Genomic DNA, 19,561 nt, shown 5'->3' on the forward strand with positions numbered 1-19,561 from the left:
GACTGTCTGATGGGCTGACGGTGAAAAAGCCGTCGGGAAGGAAACAGAAGACATTTCAGAGGCTGCAGCAGATTTCTTTGATTCGGGGCCTTTTTCAGCTTTATTGGACAGAGCAGTGAAGATAAGTGACAGCAAAGCAGAGAGAAAGGGGGCGTGGCCCGGGTCAAAGCCAGGCCAGCTGCTCTCCACCTCGTGGTCACCTGCTCATCCTAGTGAGCTCCACCAGCAGCCCTTTCACACACTTTACACTGTCAAACACTGTGTGTGGACCTCAGCTAACAACAGGCTACATTTAAGTCTGGACTACATGCTTTTATATTGTTTTTATTCCATCAGCAGCTCAACATCATGAGCAGCTTTGACATAAAGACATCAAACTCAAGCTGACTTTAAACTACTTTTAATACAGGGGCTCAAAAACAACAACATCTTTATTATATATCAGGACACAAAGTCATTTCATCTCAAAGGGAAACAGCTTTATTTGGAATAACCAGCACTATCAACTGGTTTGGGATCTCCACCAGTTTCATGTCTTTGCAGCTTCTCCAACAAAGTTCCTGTAAAATCAGCATGTTTGTCTTTATTGGTTTGATAGTGATTGATTATTCAGTCCCAATCTGCTGTCATCTAAAGAACAAAATGATGTTTCTATGAGTCACAAAGCTCCAGATGTTGTCGGCTTCACAAAGAAAACAAAGAACTTAAACACAAAGTGTTTGGAGCCAAAATGTTCCCAAGCTGCTCTTTTTGAAATGGCAGAGGTACAGTGGTGTCTAACAGCACACTGTGGAAGGCAAACATGTTATTGTTGGATGAAACTTCATGAATCCTTTGTAGATTTGAGCTGTTGGAGCCTTTCTTTTCTCTTCAGGTGTACAGATGCTGAGGAGGCAGGTGAAGCAGGTGGAGCTGTTGTGATGCTGGCAGAGGGTGTGTCTTAGTAACTCTGTGAGGCAGAACTGGATCCAACATTGTGGATGTGTTGATGTTGGAGCCATTAAGAGTCTCTGGCCACACTGTAGGATTTCCCTTTGATCCACTGTGGGGGCATTTTGGAGTCTGTCAGTGAAACTCTTCATGTTTGTGTTTGACTCCAGTTTATAGAAACAGAGAAATGTGTCATGCTTTTGTTCGGCCTCCACAAATACACACATTTGTTCATTGGTTGGACTTTTTGGAAGGAGACACATTGAAAACCATGTTAATAAGATCTTGTTGTTTCCTGTGGATCCGACACAGAGAGTGGACTTCAGACAGAAAGCGTGGAAGAGATTTTAGAGGCCGTGTGTGGCAACAGGAAGTTTCTGTGTGTTTGCTGATCTTACATGTGGAAAACAACACGTGATGTTTGTGAAGTTCTACAATGATCATTGTTCTCACAGCATTTTGAGTGGGAACAGTTCAAACTGGGAGTAGTGGGAGTTATTTACTGATTGAAACAAGCTGAATGTTTCTGTGACGATGAAGATCAGCAGCTCAGCTGATCAATGAACTGACATCTATCAGTCGTTTCATGAGATGAAGTCATCAGCAGACATTTGTTCTGACTGTGTGATGAATGTCAGAACGTCAGGGCTCTGCTTTAGTCACTGCTTGATGATCATTGGCTCATTGTTGAATCCAGGGCCCAGTCTGACCTCTGACCTTTGCTGCAGGTCTTCTGTGTTATCTCCACTTTCATGTCTGATCTTCTGCTGTATCGTCCAAAATAAACATCTGGATCATTTCCAACACTTCAGCAGATCTTTAGTTTGGGCAGTGCAGCACAGAATAACACATATTGTACTATACTGCCCACTTCCTGATCTTATTGGATCTGTGTGTGAGGTTGGTGAAGGAAACACATGTTTACTGAGTGAGTCGCTGCCATTAGGAACTAGTTTTTATATCACAGCCTGGAAATCACACAGGACCATTTCTGCAAGTGAAAAGTCGTCATTGGAGGAAAATGATTATGTAGTTTGTGCGACTGAAGAATTGTCCCAACTACATGTGCTGCTGACCCTTGACCTTTTCTTTAGGTGCACAGAGGAGTCTGTGGGAACATCCAGAACTGAGGCATCTTGTGTACAAACGTGTTCAGACCAGATGTCAAATGATGTCAGATGTCATCCGTGAATGGATGCAACTGTGGATCGTTCCAATAAAATGAGGCAGTTTTGTAAGTACAAGCCCACTACAACCCATCATCAACATTTTAAATTACATTATACATCTTCACTGATATAAAGCACCACTATTTTAACCTGATTCACTTTTTCCACCCTAACAGTTCATTCCTCAAATCAAACAAGATATTTGACCCTAAAAAAATGCATCAACAAATAATTTTGTAATAAAATATTTATTCTTCAACTTTTACAAGTGAAATCAAACAAGTGTGTTTAAGAGTGAAACCAGAGTGGAAGCTGCTCATATAGAGTCCAACCCAGGCTAAAGTAAGCTGAGTAGAGCAGCACCATCAAAGTGTCGGCTCTCTGAACACGGTGCAAGATCGCCATCTGCAGGACAAAACTAGTTTTTCTCGCCCTCCTCGTCAACATCAAGATGATGTCATCGTACAGCAACTGATTCCCTGTCCGTCTGGAACAAAGCATTTACATTAAAAAAGACATTTACAGAAAATACAAACACCAACAACACATCTCATCATCACATGATATTTTATTATTTATTATATTATATATTTTTATTGTACCATCAACATCAACAAATACCAGCATATTTTCTTTGAGATTGAGTAGAGTGGACCTTTCCCTTGGTTCACTTCCTGCTCGCAGCATCAGCTGACCTCTGACTTCCTGGTTAAGGTCTCTCAGCGTTGACTGGAATATCAAATCGGACTCACACCATGTTCTTGTAATGTGGTCATGTCTGTCCGCTGTTTGAAGAGCATCTCTGGCCTAAACACTAGGGGTGCAATGATATTCGTATCGATATTGAACCGTTCGATACAGTGTTTTCGGTTCGGTACGCATATGTATCGAACAATACAAAATTTGTAATTTATTTTATCAACTTTCCTTCTGACGATGCTGTCTGTGTGGAGCGCTCAGTGAATCTGCGTTCGACTACTCCGCCTAGGCTGCACTGTCGAGCGCAGATTCACTGAGCGCTCCACACAGACAGCATAGTCAGAAGGAAGAGCGCAGGGCAAGCTAGCGAGACAGAAGTGGACCTCCCCCACCCTCATTCAGATCTGGCGTTTGGAATTATTTTGGTCTTCATGTGACGTATGACCCTGAAGGTAAGCGAGTCATGGACTAAAGTAAAACAGTATGTTGGATGTGTCACGCAATGCTCAATTACATGGGTGGGAACTAGTGTGTTAGCGCAGTTAGCTCGTTAACGTGTTGGCCGTCTAGCCCCATGCACGGGGCGATCGGCGGTAGCTCGTTAACGGAGATTTGCCGTGTTGTGGCGTTAAGGTCATTTCAACGAGATTAACCTGAAAGCACTAGTGGGAACACAACGAATATGACTGCACATTTACGCCGACATCATCCTAGTGCAAAGACAAGTGGAAGCAGACAGAAACAAGCAAGCATGCTACTAACTTTAGCCAAGTCATTTTGACAGCTGTTAGCACGTGATTCTCCTTATGCTGCTGAGAATGTAGCCCAGAAGAAGCGAATAGTATAGCTTTTATTTTGGAAAGAGACATTTCTCTGTAATAAACTCTCTTTTCCAAAGATGAGTGATTCCTCAATCAGATACAGGGCTCGCAATATCGCTAGCCTGACGTCCCGGAGCTAGCGATTTTTCCAGTCGGGCTACCAAAATCTATCTCTTCCCTGCCCGTCGGGCTATTGTAGGAAAAATATATGTCAATGCTTTTGCATTCTTTCAGAAATGTAGCTGGGTAATTATGTCATTGGCATCGGTGAGCCACTGTCAATATGTGACATATTGAAATCGCGTTTGAATTTGCTTTCACTTTGCAATCGCGCGAACTGTGTATAGAGAGCGACAGCACTGATCTGTGAGTGATGATAATTTGTGCACCAATTCCTCTGACATCGTCTTATTAATCGTTAGCTTACTACGCAAACATGACAAGTGAAATCTCCCGCAGCTTAAACATGTGAGAGGTTGATCGCGCAGAGAATCGCTGAGCTTATGTGAGTGAGCGTGTAAAAGCATTTCAGTTCTGCTGAGCCAAATAAGACAGGTCAGGGTGAATAAGTGACAGCCAAAGAAAAGCTTACCACAAAACGGAGAAGTTATGACAAATCAGACTATAAGGCAAAAAGAAAGTGCAGCTTTATGGTTTCATGGACAAAAGAATTTCTGTGGCTGCAATATGACGAGCTAAATAACCAGGGCTGCACATAAGTGGTCCGCAGGTGCGCATTCGCTGTCAAAATAAAAAACACGCACAAGGGTTAGGGTTAAATTTAAAAACTGTACTTTTGAGTTAAAATATATATTTATAATCTTAATAAATGACAAATTAAAAAGGCATGAACATTTTTTTGTATCGAAAAGATATCGAACCGTGACACCAAAGTATCGAACCGAACCGTGAATTTTGTGTATCGTTGCACCCCTAATATATATATATTTATTTTTTTTATTTTTATTTTTTTTTATTAGTAATATAAACATACAAACAAAATGCACCATATATTACAGATTCAGAGAATAGACCTTTCTTACATATTAGGAACTTTCATGCATAGTGAAAATAAAATACAAAGATGGGGTCACATAATTCAACAAATTATTAACTCACTAAATCAAAATCTTCTATAAAGGAAATAAAAGAAGCAGCCTTTTTCTTCTTAACTAAAGTCAAAGATTTAACCAACAGGTTTAAGTCGTTTTTCCAGTAAGCTAGTGTTGGTTTAGTCTTAAAAAAACGACATTTATGTATAAAATGCTTGCACAAGATTACTAAACTATTACTAAACTATTATTACTACTAAACACAATAGGAAGAACAACAACACGGCAAAAAAAAACAAACACATTTCCATATTAGATGAAGGGCACCGTAACTGGAAATGGTAACATTCATCTGATGCTGCTTTGGATTTATCTTCTGTTTTAGATCAACTTTGATCACTTCGAGCCATCTTAAGTCCGTTTGTTCTAACTTCTCACTAACATCTCGTATGATTTCAGATCCCTGCTGTTCCCCAGCTACCCTGTAGGTTTGTGCTTTGACCTCCAGAGGGCGACAAATCAGCACAGACAGAGAGCTCCATTCAAACTTTGCTGCCATCAGGAATAATTCTTCAAATATAATCATCAGTGTTTGAGCAGTTATGATATCAGGGACAATCTAGACATGTGTGACAATACTGAACATGTCACATGACACACCTCAAACATCATGTGATCCACTCTCAGTCTGCACTTTCATTCATGACTTCAACAGGTTGTGTCATGGTCCCTGTGCCCTGCTGGTCAATCCTCTATTGGGCAATATGTTTGTGGTTTGTTTGCTCTCTCGCCCTCTCTCTCTCACTCTCTCTCTCTCTCTCGCCACGGCGATGCTCACTGCGGGCTCCCGCTGCTGGCCCACACACCTGCTCATCACCACACCGGCCGCTGATCCCAGCTGATTACTGCACTACTTAGATGGCGAGTCTGCACTAGTCTTCGCTGGATCGTTGAACTATCAGCGTCAGTCAAACTTGTGTATCTGCCAACCTGTATCTTGAAAGCCCTTTGTTATTATCCCGCTAACCCGACCTTTTGTGTTTAGATCGTTTTTGGAACCGGATTCTGAGAGGAGTGACTGAGGAGGAGCTTTTGTACAGAAAGTGTGGAGCACCTTTTCCCCTAACCCTGTTTCCCACGGACCCTGGCGACCCGGACCCGTTTCCCCTGCACGTTGTACATAGCCACTTGGTGATTGTGTTCACTGTGAATAAACGCACTGTTCTTCGCTTAAAGGGAAACCCTGGCCTGCGCCTGAGTCTCTTTCGGAACCCTTAACAGGTTGAAATGAGCTTTGAAGAAACATTCAGTGAAATAAATCTTTCATCACAGGATTCATGTGAGCAGCAGATGAACTTTACAAAGAATCAGTGGATTTATCTTCTGTTTTAGACCAACTTTGATCACTTCGACCCATCTTAAGTCCGTTTGTTCTTCTCACTCACTAACGTCTCGTATCATTTCAGATCCCTGCTGTTCCCCAGCTGCCCTGTAGGTGGCCTCAGTGTGTCTCACACCATTTACAGATGATTACAGGTCGTTTACAGTTCAAACAGGTCCAACATAAGAAATATGCAGAAAATATCCTGCTATAACAGTTTGGGTCAAAGTGCAGATGTTCCAGATGTTCTGAGTCTGTCTGTGTTTCATGTTAACATGTAGATGTTGGACCAAAGTGAAGCTTTTTGATGTGACAGCAGGAATGTGAAGTGTAACTCTGAGCTGTAGGAAATGAAACTAAACGGACTTTTTCTCCTTTATTTATAGGAAAGTGTAGGAGAGCAACAGATGAACAAGCGTTACTGTAACAGGAAACATCAGAGGACCTTTATGTTCATCATCATCACTGTTTCCTTGTTCTGTCACAAACACACAACACTTCCTGCTCTCTCTCTGATGGATCTGATTGGCTGTTTCATTCACAGGAGGTCAGGGCGTCACACAAACAGCTTTAACTGCACAACGACACACTTTAAATCATCTGCAGACAAACCTGTGTGTTTGATTTATGAAGAAATAATAAAGACGTGTGTACAGCTGTCCATGAAGCAGCTTCTCACACAAACTCTGACACTTCAGCCACTTTAATTCCTGCAAAGCTGCGTAATAAAGAGCTGTGACTGCTATGAGCTGCTGCTGATGACTGCATGAAGCTCTCAGCTGAAGCTTCTTTCATTTATTTTAATGTTAATGTCGCCTTTTTAAGCCTGTGTGAGGATTTTAATGACACACATTAAAGGAGCTTCTTTGATTAGAACCAAATTCATGTTGATTTTCAGCCTGAAATGATAAAAACTTTAATAATTCTGTTTATAATCATCAACCTGGAGACTAATGAAAAGTATAATAGTGAAAAAAAGCCTTTATTATTTGAGTAATGCCTGAATCTGCTCAGAGACAACACAGAGGTGTTGATGACAGTTTGACATTAACTGAATTAAAAACAAAGTGCTCTTATTGTGAAAATCTGCCTCCTACTTCTTTAAATCATTTTTATGTATTTTTTAACCTCACAGTGAAACATTGAGGCATTAATCTGACACAGTTTGATCAGCAGCTGTGTTTTCACTGATGTTTCACTTTGATTTGTTCAGACTGAGCAGAGAGGATCGGTTCTCTGTGTGCGCACTGCTGAGAAACACAAGCTCATTTCTGCTGTTTCATGAAAAGTGTTATGGAGGAACAAGAAGTTCAGCCTCTAAACTCTCAGCGTGAGGACTGAGTGAAGAGTTTCAGAGCAGAGAGTTTTGGCTCACAGCTTTTAGCGTCTACACAAAGAGACGATTACGCACTTGATCTGAGAACATCTCCACCTCCTACAAACAAACTCTCCTACGAGCAGTTGTCACAACCACAACAGGCAGAAGACTGGATTTCTTCAGGTCAGATTTACTGCAGTTTGCATAAATTGTGTGTCACAGACTTTGTAGTTCACATTTGTGTGACTCGTTTAAATCTTCTCCTCCTGAAAGTGAAACTCTTACAAACACATCAGGCCACAACCTGCTGCAGGTTAATGATTGATCTGAAGGCAGCTGACCTTTGAGCAGGAACTTGTGAGTCTTTTATTGTGTTTAGCACTGCCAAGTGCTGGCCTCTGCTTCCACCATCACATTTACACTGGTAGGTTCAGCACTGCTGCCTGCTTCAGACTGAATCCAGCAGCACAAAGACACAAGTTAATAAAATCAGCATCTATTCCTTTATCACTGCTTTGTTACAGAGGAGAACAACGCTCCAGTAACGCGTAATCCGATTATTTTTTTGAAGTAACGAGTAAAGTAAGGGATTACTATTGCAAAAACAGTAATTAGATTACCGTTACTTTCCCGTAGGAACGCTGCGTTACTGCGTTACTAAAACCGTGATTTCTTTGCGAGAATGTCTCACGACAGTGACGTAAGCGAGTGCGCCGTTAGTGACAACAGCTGTGTGGAGATCAACATTGGATCATATATCGATTGTGGGAGAGAGTATGAGCGTGCAGCGTTTAAAGCGTGGAAGTACTGACCTTACTTTGAGTTTGATTCCATAAGAAGTGACAAAAACATTAGTGTCCATCGTGCGTGGGAAGAAAACTTCTTTTTACAGCGGAAAAAAACCCCTAAACTTCCAAGCAAGCACCAAGTGCGCAACGACGTAATGGGAAACTCACAGAGAAACTTGCGGATTCTTCCACTGACCGCGGCACACCTGCACCAGGGTAAACCTCCGCCTACCCAACTCCTGCTTTACAGGTGAAAATAGAGCAACAGGACCGCTGAGTCTTTGACTTTATTTATTTTCTGCTGTGTTTTACTTGCATCTATTTGAAAGACTGAGTGTAAACACAAAAAATATTTTATTTTATGTGCTGGAATGTGCAGAAAATAGGTTTCAATGTTAAACTAATTTCTTCCAGTCAGAGAATGTTGCATATAATTAAATTTTTGCTTGATGCATAAAGTTAAGATTAAAACTAATAAAACAAGTTTAAAAAAAGAGACTTTTCCATTTGATTACATTTTATATGATGGATTATGTAGAATCGTGTTTTTAAAAAGTAACTAAGTAACTAAGTAATTAATTACTTTTGAAAATAAGTAATCAGTAAAGTAACGGGATTACTTTTTTGGGAAGTAATCAGTAATTAGTTACTGATTACTTTTTTCAAGTAACTTGACCAACACTGATTCAGGACAGACAGTTATGTTAAACTTTCCTAGCAGTCCTTCACAAACAGGGAACAGTCTGTCTATTCTCTCCATCTGTCAGCTGCTGCTGGCTCTTCCTCCTCCTCTTCCTCACACACTGCTGAGTTTGTCCTGGTGGATCATCAGGGCTGCAAAGCCTCACAGATGATGTGCAGCAGTGGCTCCCTCAGTCTGTCCTCACTCTGGACACTTGCAGTCGTCACACATGGAAATCAAATGTGTGATAAGCTGCAGGATTCAAACACAAGTGTAACTTATAAACACATGTTCATACTTTTATTCCACAATCAGAGAGAAAGAAACAGAGAGAGAGTGCAGGACAGACAGACAGGTGACAGTCTCAGGTGTACACACTGCTACACAACAGCACCAGAGAAGCAGGATTTAGTGTTTGTGTTATTACGAGTGTAAACAAGAAGAGTTCCAGATGGTGCAGTGGACACATGTGTGACTGCTGTGATTAAAGCATCTTTCTTTCAGCTTAACGAGTGAACCGTCAGCTCGTTCAAACACACGTTAAAGTGCGTTTGGCTCGACACCACCGAGCAGAGGCAGCAATATAACACAGCTAACATTAACAGTGCAGTGAATCCTGCTTGTGCCGTGATGTTCAGGGCTGCAAACCGAGCAGCATCACTGACTTTCAGCTTGTTGTGTTTGTGGATATATGACTGACTTTAATTATCCACAAAATCATCACATTCTCTGTCAGATTAAGGTCGACTATTGAACGGCGTATATTTTAAAGGCTTTAAAACCAAGTTAACGCTGAAAGTACAAACATCACTAATGTCACATAACTCTGCCGACAAGGCATAGCTATGGCTATGAAATGCTCTTTGTGTATCACTTCTTCATTATGAAAGATGTCATTAATGCACTAGTAATGTCTCATCTGGAGTATTGTTCAATCATTTGGTCAGCAGCTAATAAGACAGATCTTAACAGACTTCAGTTAGTCCAGAATAAGGCGTCCAGATTAGTGTGAAGATGTTCATACTATACTAATATTGATCAAATGCATAATAACCTTTCTTGGCTTCCTGTACAGGCTAAAATATTCTATGGCTTACTTGTAGTTCTAAAGAAAGCAATTCTGTTAAACACACCACATTTATTCTGCTCAGCTGCAGTATCCAGATGAAATACATCATCATATTACACAGTTTTCAACAAACTGCAATTTAGTAAATGCTCGAGTTAAAAGTAACGTTTTGTAAAACTGTTACATTTAGAGCAACTTTTAAGTGGAATAAGTTGCCTTAAAAAATTAGAGAATTATTCAAAACTTCAATGAACACTTAAAAGCCGATTTACAGAGCTTTTAGTTGTTGTAAATATTGTAAGACATGATTTGTTTTTGAAATTTGTGTAATGTGCCTCAATGTTATTGATATTATTATTATTATTATTATTATTGATTGCTTATATTTGAACAATTGTGAAACCTCACTGTGGATGTAAGAGTGAAATTATGTGGATATCTTGAATCCACTTTATTGTGTAATATTTTATGTGAGTATTTGACGGAAGACGAGCAACATCTGTTGTGGAAGCTAACGGGGTTCCTTTAGAATAAACAAACATAGGATTTATTATCACTGAATAATTCTGTATAAATCTATACAAATTATAGAAATATGTAATAGGAAACAACAAAATAATCTAAATTATAAAATAATGTGTGTGTGTGTGTGTGTGTGTGTGTGTGTGTGTGTGTGTGTGTGCATGATTTTAGTGTTTGAACAGTCATGAATTATCTTTAACAGCAGGTTGGATGTAATGTGTTAGAACTACCAGCAGGTGGGGATAAGAGACCTTTAAGGTGTTTGGTGCCACGCTCCACCTTCAGGTTTAAAACTAGTGTTAATGGAGTTTGAAGGTTGAGTTTGTTCCACGACTGCATTTCACTCACTGCCTCTGTTTGTATCTCTGTCACTGCAGGACCAACATGGAGCCAGAAGTCAGCGCTCTCAGGAGGCCGACAAACCTCACAGAAGAAAGGGAGAGAAAAAACACACCTGTGACGAGTGTGGGAAGGGTTTTACTGTGAGGGCTTCACTAAAACAGCATCAGGTCATCCACACTGGAGAGAGACCGTTCAGCTGTGACTTGTGTGGAAAGTCTTTTTCCAGGAAGGGTTCCCTAACAAGACACCAACTCATCCACAGTGGAGTTAGAGCGTACAGCTGTGATCAATGTGGCAGAGCTTTTACTGACAGTAGCCACTTACAGAGGCATCTAGTTACCCACTCTGGAATTAAGGCATACAGCTGTGACGAGTGTGGGAAGGGTTTTACTGAGAAGGGTTACCTAAAACAGCATCAGGTCATCCACACTGGAGAGAGACCGTTCAGCTGTGACTTGTGTGGAAAGTCTTTTTCCTTGAAGGGTTACCTAAAAACACACCAACTCATCCACAGTGGAGTTAAAGTGCACAGCTGTGATCAGTGTGGCAGAGCTTTTACTCACAGTAGCAGCTTACAGAGGCATCTAGTTACCCACTCTGGAATTAAGGCATACAGCTGTGACGAGTGTGGGATGGAGTTTACTCTGAAGGCTTCACTAAAACAGCATCAGGTCATCCACACTGGAGAGAGACCGTTCAGCTGTGAACAGTGTGGAAAGTCTTTTTCCTTGAAGGGTTACCTAAAAACACACCAACTCATCCACAGTGGAGTTAAAGTGCACAGCTGTGATCAGTGTGGCAGAGCTTTTACTCAAAGTAGCAGTTTACAGAGGCATCTAGTTACCCACTCTGGAATTAAGGCATACAGCTGTGACATCTGTGGAAAAACTTTCAGCCAGAGAGGGAGCCGAAATACACACCTACGCATTCACACCGGACATGATGTGTACTGCTGTGAACAGTGTGGCAAACAGTTTACAACAGACGCAGTCTTACAACGACACATGTTTACCCACACTGAGGAGAGACCTTATGAATGTGACCTGTGTGAGAAGACTTTTAAATCTCCACATCACCTGAGACGACACCAACAGATCCACACCAGAAAGAGACTCTACAAGTGCAGCTACTGTAAGGTATGTATTTATTAGGGGTGCAACGATACACAAAATTCACGGTTCGGTTCGGTTCGATATTTTTTCGATACAAAAAATGTTCATGCCTTTTTAATTTGTCATTTATTAAACTTGTAAATATATATTTTAACTCAAAAGTACAGTTTTTAAATTTAATGTTGCTGAAACAAAAGTAATTTAAAAAATAAATATATCTCAGGGCTCTCAAAATTTCAAAATCCCTGGTAGCCCTTCGGGCAGGGACTCTTCAGTTTTTGGTAGCCCAAAATAAATGTAAGTAGAATAAAAAAGAAAGCAATTTTTTGATTGATGTTTTGTTTCCTTTACAATATTGTTGAAAAAATTGTTGAAAAACAAATTACAACATTGTATAAAAATTACAATCATCAACTCAAATACTTGGTTCTAATTGAACAGAAATTTCTATGAACTTGTAAGAACTCTGTAGGACATGAATCAGTCTGTGTCAGATCCTGAATTTGAAATTTCCACTGAAGTCACGGGTAAGAACAAGTGGAACCAAGATCAAGGCCATTTGCTTTTTGAACTTTGCAAAGACTGCTAAATTGTACCAGTGGTAGTTCACTCTTTGCAACATAGTACGCTGTTCTAAACAGATTTTTTCAGGTTTATTTTTAGTATGTTATTTGCAATTGGTGTTTGTTCTGGGAAAGATATTGCAGACTGAGCAATAATGCATTTCTTGCATTTCTCATGGGTTCTAATGGGGGCCTTTCTTAGAATGACTGGTCCCAGTAACAAAGGCGCTTGTTGACTCAGCAATTGAAAGAAAACCAACGACACACCCGGCAGAACATTATGTTATTTACACGGGTCCACATAAGTGGTCCGGATGTGCGCATTCGCTGTCAAAATAAAAGACGCGCACCAGATAAGAAGTTGCAGCGCGCGTTTGCGTCCATATAAAAGGCAGTGTTTTTGTCCGCTAGAGTGGGATTTTCACGGCACATTCCGCACCACATCTCTGTGCGTTCATCATTTGTTTGAAGCCAGCTCATCTCCTGCAACCACTTTTCCGAGAATACGTGCTTCTTTTGTGGTTCGGACTCCTTCTGACATTTCTTTGGAGGTGGAGGAACACCAAAGTAATTGCTTAAAGGAGCTTGCTTCTTCGACATCTTTAAGAGTTCTAAACAAATGTCTGTCCTCCTCCAGAAAATCTTACAGTGGGGCAAAAAAGTATTTAGTCAGCGACCGATTGTGCAAGTTCCCCCACCTAAAATGACGACAGAGGTCAGTAATTTGCACCAGAGGTACACTTCAACTGTGAGAGACAGAATGTGAAAAAAAAAATCCATGAATCCACATGGTAGGATTTGTAAAGAATTTATTCGTAAATCAGGGTGGAAAATAAGTATTTGGTCAATAACAAAAATACAACTCAGTACTTTGTAACATAACCTTTGTTGGCAATAACAGAGGTCAAACGTTTACTATAGGTCTTTACCAGGTTTGCACACACAGTAGCTGGTATTTTGGCCCATTCCTCCATGCAGATCTTCTCGAGAGCAGTGATGTTTTGGGGTTGTCGCCGAGCAACACGGACTTTCAACTCCCGCCACAGATTTTCTATGGGGTTGAGGTCTGGAGACTGGCTAGGCCACTCCAGGACTTTCAAATGCTTCTTACGGAGCCACTCCTTTGTTGCCCGGGCGGTGTGTTTTGGATCATTGTCATGTTGGAAGACCCAGCCTCGTTTCATCTTCAAAGTTCTCACTGATGGAAGCAGGTTTTGGCTCAAAATCTCACGATACATGGCCCCATTCATTCTGTCCTTAACACGGATCAGTCGTCCTGTCCCCTTGGCAGAAAAACAGCCCCATAGCATGATGTTTCCACCCCCATGCTTCACAGTAGGTATGGTGTTCTTGGGATGCAACTCAGTATTCTTCGTCCTCCAAACACGACGAGTTGAGTTTATACCAAAAAGTTCTACTTTGGTTTCATCTGACCAGATGACATTCTCCCAATCCTCTGCTGTATCATCCATGTGCTCTCTGGCAAACTTCAGACGGGCCTGGACATGCACTGGCTTCAGCAGCGGAACACGTCTGGCACTGCGGGATTTGATTCCCTGCCGTTGTAGTGTGTTACTGATGGTGACCTTTGTTACTTTGGTCCCAGCTCTCTGCAGGTCATTCACCAGGTCCCCCCGTGTGGTTCTGGGATCTTTGCTCACCGTTCTCATGATCATTTTGACCCCACGGGATGAGATCTTGCATGGAGCCCCAGATCGAGGGAGATTATCAGTGGTCTTGTATGTCTTCCATTTTCTGATGATTGCTCCCACAGTTGATTTCTTCACACCAAGCTGCTTGCCTATTGTAGATTCACTCTTCCCAGTCTGGTGCAGGTCTACAATACTTTTCCTGGTGTCCTTCGAAAGCTCTTTGGTCTTGGCCATGGCGGAGTTTGGAGTCTGACTGTTTGAGGCTGTGGACAGGTGTCTTTTATACAGATGATGAGTTCAAACAGGTGCCATTCATACAGGTAACGAGTGGGGGACAGAAAAGCTTCTTACAGAAGACGTTACAGGTCTGTGAGAGTCAGAGATTTTCCTTGTTTGAGGTGACCAAATACTTATTTTCCACCCTGATTTACGAATAAATTCTTTACAAATCCAACATGTGAATTCATGGATTTTTTTTTTCACATTCTGTCTCTCACAGTTGAAGTGTACCTCTGGTGCAAATTACTGACCTCTGTCATCATTTTAGGTGGGGGAACTTGCACAATCGGTCGCTGACTAAATACTTTTTTGCCCCACTGTATGTATGCAAACACGCATTGCAACTTCATATCTTGTGCGCGTTTTTTTTTTTTTTTTGTTTTGTTTTTTTTTGACAGCGAATGCGCACCTGCGGACCACTTATGTGCAGCCCCGGTTATGTAGCTCGTCATATTGCAGCCACAGAAATTCTTTTGTCCATGAAACCATAAAGCTGCACTTTCTTTTTGCCTTATAGTCTGATTTGTCATAACTTTTCCGTTTTGTGGTAAACTTTTCTTTGGCTGTCACTTCTTCACCCTGACCTGTCTTTTTTGGCTCAGCAGAACTAAAATATATATCCTGCTGCTTTTACACACACACACACACACACACACATAACGCTCAGTGATTATCTGCGCGAACAACCTCTCACATGTTTAAGCTGCGGGAGATTTCACTTGTCATGTTTGCATAGTAAGCTAACGATTAATAAGACGATGTCAGAGGAATTGGTGCAAATTATCATCACTCACAGATCAGTGCTGTCGCTCTCTATACACAGTTCGCGCGATTGCAAAGTGAAAGCAAAAAACAAGCGCAAATTCAAACGCGATTTCAATATGTCACATATTGACAGTGGCTCACCGATGCCAATGACATAATTACCCAGCTACATTTCCGAAAGAATGCAAAAGCATTGACATATATTTTTCCTTCCTACAATAGCCCGACGGGCAGGGAAGAGATAGATTTTGGTAGCCCGACTGGAAAAATCGCTAGCCCCAGGACATCGGACTAGCAATTTTGCAAGCCCTGTATCTGATTGAGGAATAACTCATCTTTGGAAAAGAGAGTTTATTACAGAGAAATGGCTCTTTCCAAAATAAAAGCTATACTATACGCTTCTTCTGGGCTATATTCTCAGCAGCATATTGTAGCGGGTCAGGGCTGTTCGGGATTCTGTTTGTACAGTTATGTTTTGTTTATGTTGCCATAGTGACGGGTGACGCCCTCTCACTGCGACGGTGTGTCCTTCCGGGGTCAGAGGGCGCCCTGTGTGTTGTTGTTGCTGTGCGGTTGCCGCGCTGAGCAGTTAGCTAGCGGCAGTGTTCTTCGGCAGATGTCAATAAACGGCTGTGCTCCCTGGCTAGCTCACGGGAAGCAAGACCAAACGACACCTCCGTCTCCTCCTTGTCTGAGCTCGCCACATTGGTGTCAGAAGTGGGATGATGGTGGCACCCCATGTTCTGACCCGAGTGACTTTCCCCCCGCCGGTCGTGACCGGCTGGTGCGCCAAAAGAAGGCACCTGGACATTTGCAGGACTTTGTGTGGGGTAATGGGGTCGTCGGGGACGACTGACCCCTTAGGTTGGGGCTATGTAGCGGGTCAGGGCTGGTCGGGGTTCTGTTTGTACAGTTATGTTTTGTTTATGTTGCCATAGTGACGGGTGACGCCCTCTCGCTGCGATGGTGTGTCCTTCCGGGGTCAGAGGGCGCCCTGTGTGTTGTTGTTGCTGTGCGGTTGCCGCGCTGAGCAGTTAGCTAGCGGCAGTGTTCTTCTGCAGATGTTAATAAACGGCTGTGCTCCCTGGCTAGCTCACGGGAAGCAAGACCAAACGACACATCAGTCTCCTCCTTGTCTGAGCTCGCCACAATATTAAACATATCAGGTCCCCATAAGGAAAATCATGTGCTAACGGCTGTCTAAATGACTCGGGTAAAGTTTGTAGCATGCATGCTTGTTGTTTTTGTCTGCTTCCACTTGTCTTTGCACTAGGATGATGTCGGCGTAAATGTGCAGTCATATTCGTTGTGTTCCCACTGTCAGCGTTAATCTCGTTGAAATGATGTTAACACCACAACACGGCAAATCTCCGTTAACGAGCTACCCCTGATCGCCCCGTGCGTGGGGCTAGACGGCCAACACGTTAACGAGCCAACTGCGCTAACACACTAGTTCCCACCCATGTAATTGAGCATTGCGTGGCACATCCAACATACTGTTTTACTTTAGTCCATGACACGCTTACCTTCAGGGTCATACGTCACATGAAAACCAAAATAGTTCCAAACGCCAGATCTTTTATTTATTTATTTTTTTTGTCCCGTTGGGTCTTTAGCCATCAGAATTGTTGTCTTAAGGCCAAGAAAAATGCCAAGCGGATTTATTTTACCAAGTGGATCATCATGGCCTTGCCATATTGGTCCATTTGATTGACCTTTATTATAAATTAGAGATGGCACGATACCACTTTTTTATGTCCGATACCGATATCATAAATTTGGATATCTGCCGATACTGATATGAATCCGATATAGTGTTTTTTAATCAACAAAACTGTTTTTTAAATATCTTGCTGCATTTTGAAAGTCTGCAAGTTTAGGTCTGCATCCATCACTACACCCAAATTTCTCGCCTGGTTTGTGGTTTTTAGATGTATAGATTGAAGTTCTCTGGTGACCTGTAATCGTTTTTCTTTGGCGCCAAAGACTATTACCTCAGTTTTGTTTTTGTTTAGCTGGAGAAAATTGTGGCACAACCAGTCATTGATTTCCTCAATGCATTTACCAAGAGCATGCACAGGGCCTTGGTCTCCTGGTGACATTGTGATATATATTTGTGTGTCATCTGCATAGCTGTGATAGTTTATTTTGTTGTTGGTTATAATCTGTGCCAGTGGGAGCATGTAAATGTTAAACAGAAGGGGTCCCAAGATGGAACCTTGGGGAACTCCACATGTGATACTTGTCTGCTCAGATGTGAAGTTACCTATTGATACAAAGTATTTCCTGTTTTCTAAGTATGTTTTGAACCAGTTTAGTACAGTTCCTGAAAGACCTGTCCAGTTCTCCAGTCGTTTGAGTAATATGTTGTGGTCAACTGTATCAAATGCTGCACTGAGATCCAGTAAAACTAGGACTGACATTTTTCCACTGTCTGTATTCAGACATATGTCATTAAACACTTTGGTCAGAGCGGTTTCAGTGCTGTGGTTCTGTCTAAAACCTGACTGGAAGGCATCGTAGCAATTATTCTGTTTTAAGAAGTAATTGAGCTGTTGAGAAACTGCTTTTTCAATGATCTTACTTAAAAATGGGAGATTTGAGATCGGCCTGTAGTTGTTCATTTGTGTCTTGTCAAGATTGTCGTTTTTCAGTATAGGTTTGATTACAGCAGTTTTTAGTGATTCTAGAAACACACCAGATAATAAAGAAAAGTTGACGATCTGTAACAGGTCTGACTCTAAAGTCTTTGAGACCTTTTTGAAAAAACTTGTTGGCAGGACATCTAAACAGCAGGAGGAGGAGTTCAGTTGACCTAAGATGTCCTCCAGGTCTTTGCTGTTAATAGGTTGAAACTGTTTCATGGTGTTTAAACAGTTTTTTGGTGGACACAGTACATATCCTGGATCTGCTGTTGATGTACCAATTGCTTGTCTAATTTTTTGGATTTTTTCTGTGAAGAATTTGGCAAAGTCATTGCAGGCCATGGTCGAATGAAGTTCAGCTGCCACTGGCACAGGAGGGTTTGTTAGCCTGTCAACTGTAGAAAATAAGACCCGAGCATTATGGCTGTTTTTAGTGATGATGTCAGAGAAGTAGGACCTCCTTGCACTCCTCAGTTGTAAATTATAATTGTGAAGTTTCTCTTTATAAATGTCATAATGAACCTGGAGGTTTGTTTTTCTCCATCTGCGCTCAGCTTTCCTACACTCTCTTTTTTCATTTTTCACCAGTGTGGAGTTTCTCCATGGAGACTTTTTCCTTCCAGAGATAACCTTCACCTTAATGGGAGCAATAGTGTCCATTACATTTAACATGTTAGCATTGAAGCTATTGACGAGCTCATTGACTGACCCTCTGGACAGGTCAGGTGTTAATGGGAAGACCTGGTTAAAAATTGCACTACTGTGTTCAGTTATACACCGTTTTGTGATCACTGTTGTTGATATATTTGTGTGGGCTGAGATTTTACTTTCAAAGAAAACACAGTAATGATCAGACAGGCCCACATCAGACACAGTAACCTTTGAAATGCTCAGGCCTTTGGAGATCAGTAGGTCAAGAGTGTGTCCTCTATTATGTGTGGCCTCTGTTACATGCTGAGTCAGCCCAAAGTTGCCCAGAGTGTTACTCAGGTCTTTAGTCCCTTTGTCCTGAGGGTTGTCCACATGAATGTTAAAATCCCCAACAATAATTACACAGTCAAAATCAACACAGATCACAGACAGCAGTTCACTGAGGTCATTAAAAAAGTCTGTGCAGTATTTGGGAGGCCTGTAAACATTAAGAAACACAACTTTGGATGGGGCCTTCAGCTGTAAAGCCACATATTCAAAAGACTGAAAACTTCCAGGAGATAGCTGCTTACATTGAAATGATTCATTAAATAAGACAGCAACCCCTCCTCCTCTCCTGCTCACCCTGGCCTCACTGATAAAACTGTAGTTAGGAGGGGTCGTCTCGATGAGAACAGCTCCACTGTTACTTTGGTCCAACCAAGTTTCAGTTAAAAACATAAAATCAAGGCTGTGCTCAGTGATTAAATCATTAATTAAAAATGTTTTCCCAGCTAAAGATCTAACGTTTAATAAAGCCAACTTAAGTGTTTTAGAGGCATTACTTGTCCCCTCGTGTTTGGGAGCAGTCTGTGGCACACAAGGTATGTTTACTATGTTTAAAGATCTTTTAGAGTGCACCTCTCTGTGTTTTGACCAGGCCACATGTCTCCTTCTGTCACCTAAAAGTACAGAAATTTTAAAACCTTCTAGTAAACAGGGTCCCAGCTTCTCCTGGGAAAAGTCACCACTGCTATAATCCTCACAGCCCGGACCCTTCACACATCACACATCAGACTGCGGAGACAGAGCGTGAAGGTGGTAAAGAGGAACTAAGGGGGGCGAGGCTGGGCAATGTGACT

The 19,561-nt window shown here is 41.7% G+C and overlaps 2 long non-coding RNA genes across 2 annotated transcripts in view; one reads left to right on the forward strand and one right to left on the reverse strand.

The window, feature by feature from the left end:
* Positions 1 to 19,561, reverse strand: part of LOC143415866 (uncharacterized) — a 350,735-nt gene that overhangs the window by 286,450 nt on the left and 44,724 nt on the right. The window lies entirely within an intron of this gene.
* Positions 1 to 19,561, forward strand: part of LOC143415871 (uncharacterized) — a 47,550-nt gene that overhangs the window by 11,905 nt on the left and 16,084 nt on the right. The window contains exon 3 of the long non-coding RNA XR_013096294.1: positions 10,809 to 11,909. This is a non-coding gene — a long non-coding RNA (uncharacterized LOC143415871). The remainder of the gene's footprint in view (positions 1 to 10,808; positions 11,910 to 19,561) is intronic.

This window comes from Maylandia zebra, unplaced genomic scaffold (genome assembly GCF_041146795.1).
Source record: "Maylandia zebra isolate NMK-2024a unplaced genomic scaffold, Mzebra_GT3a scaffold11, whole genome shotgun sequence".
In the NCBI taxonomy this organism is placed as follows: domain Eukaryota; kingdom Metazoa; phylum Chordata; class Actinopteri; order Cichliformes; family Cichlidae; genus Maylandia; species Maylandia zebra.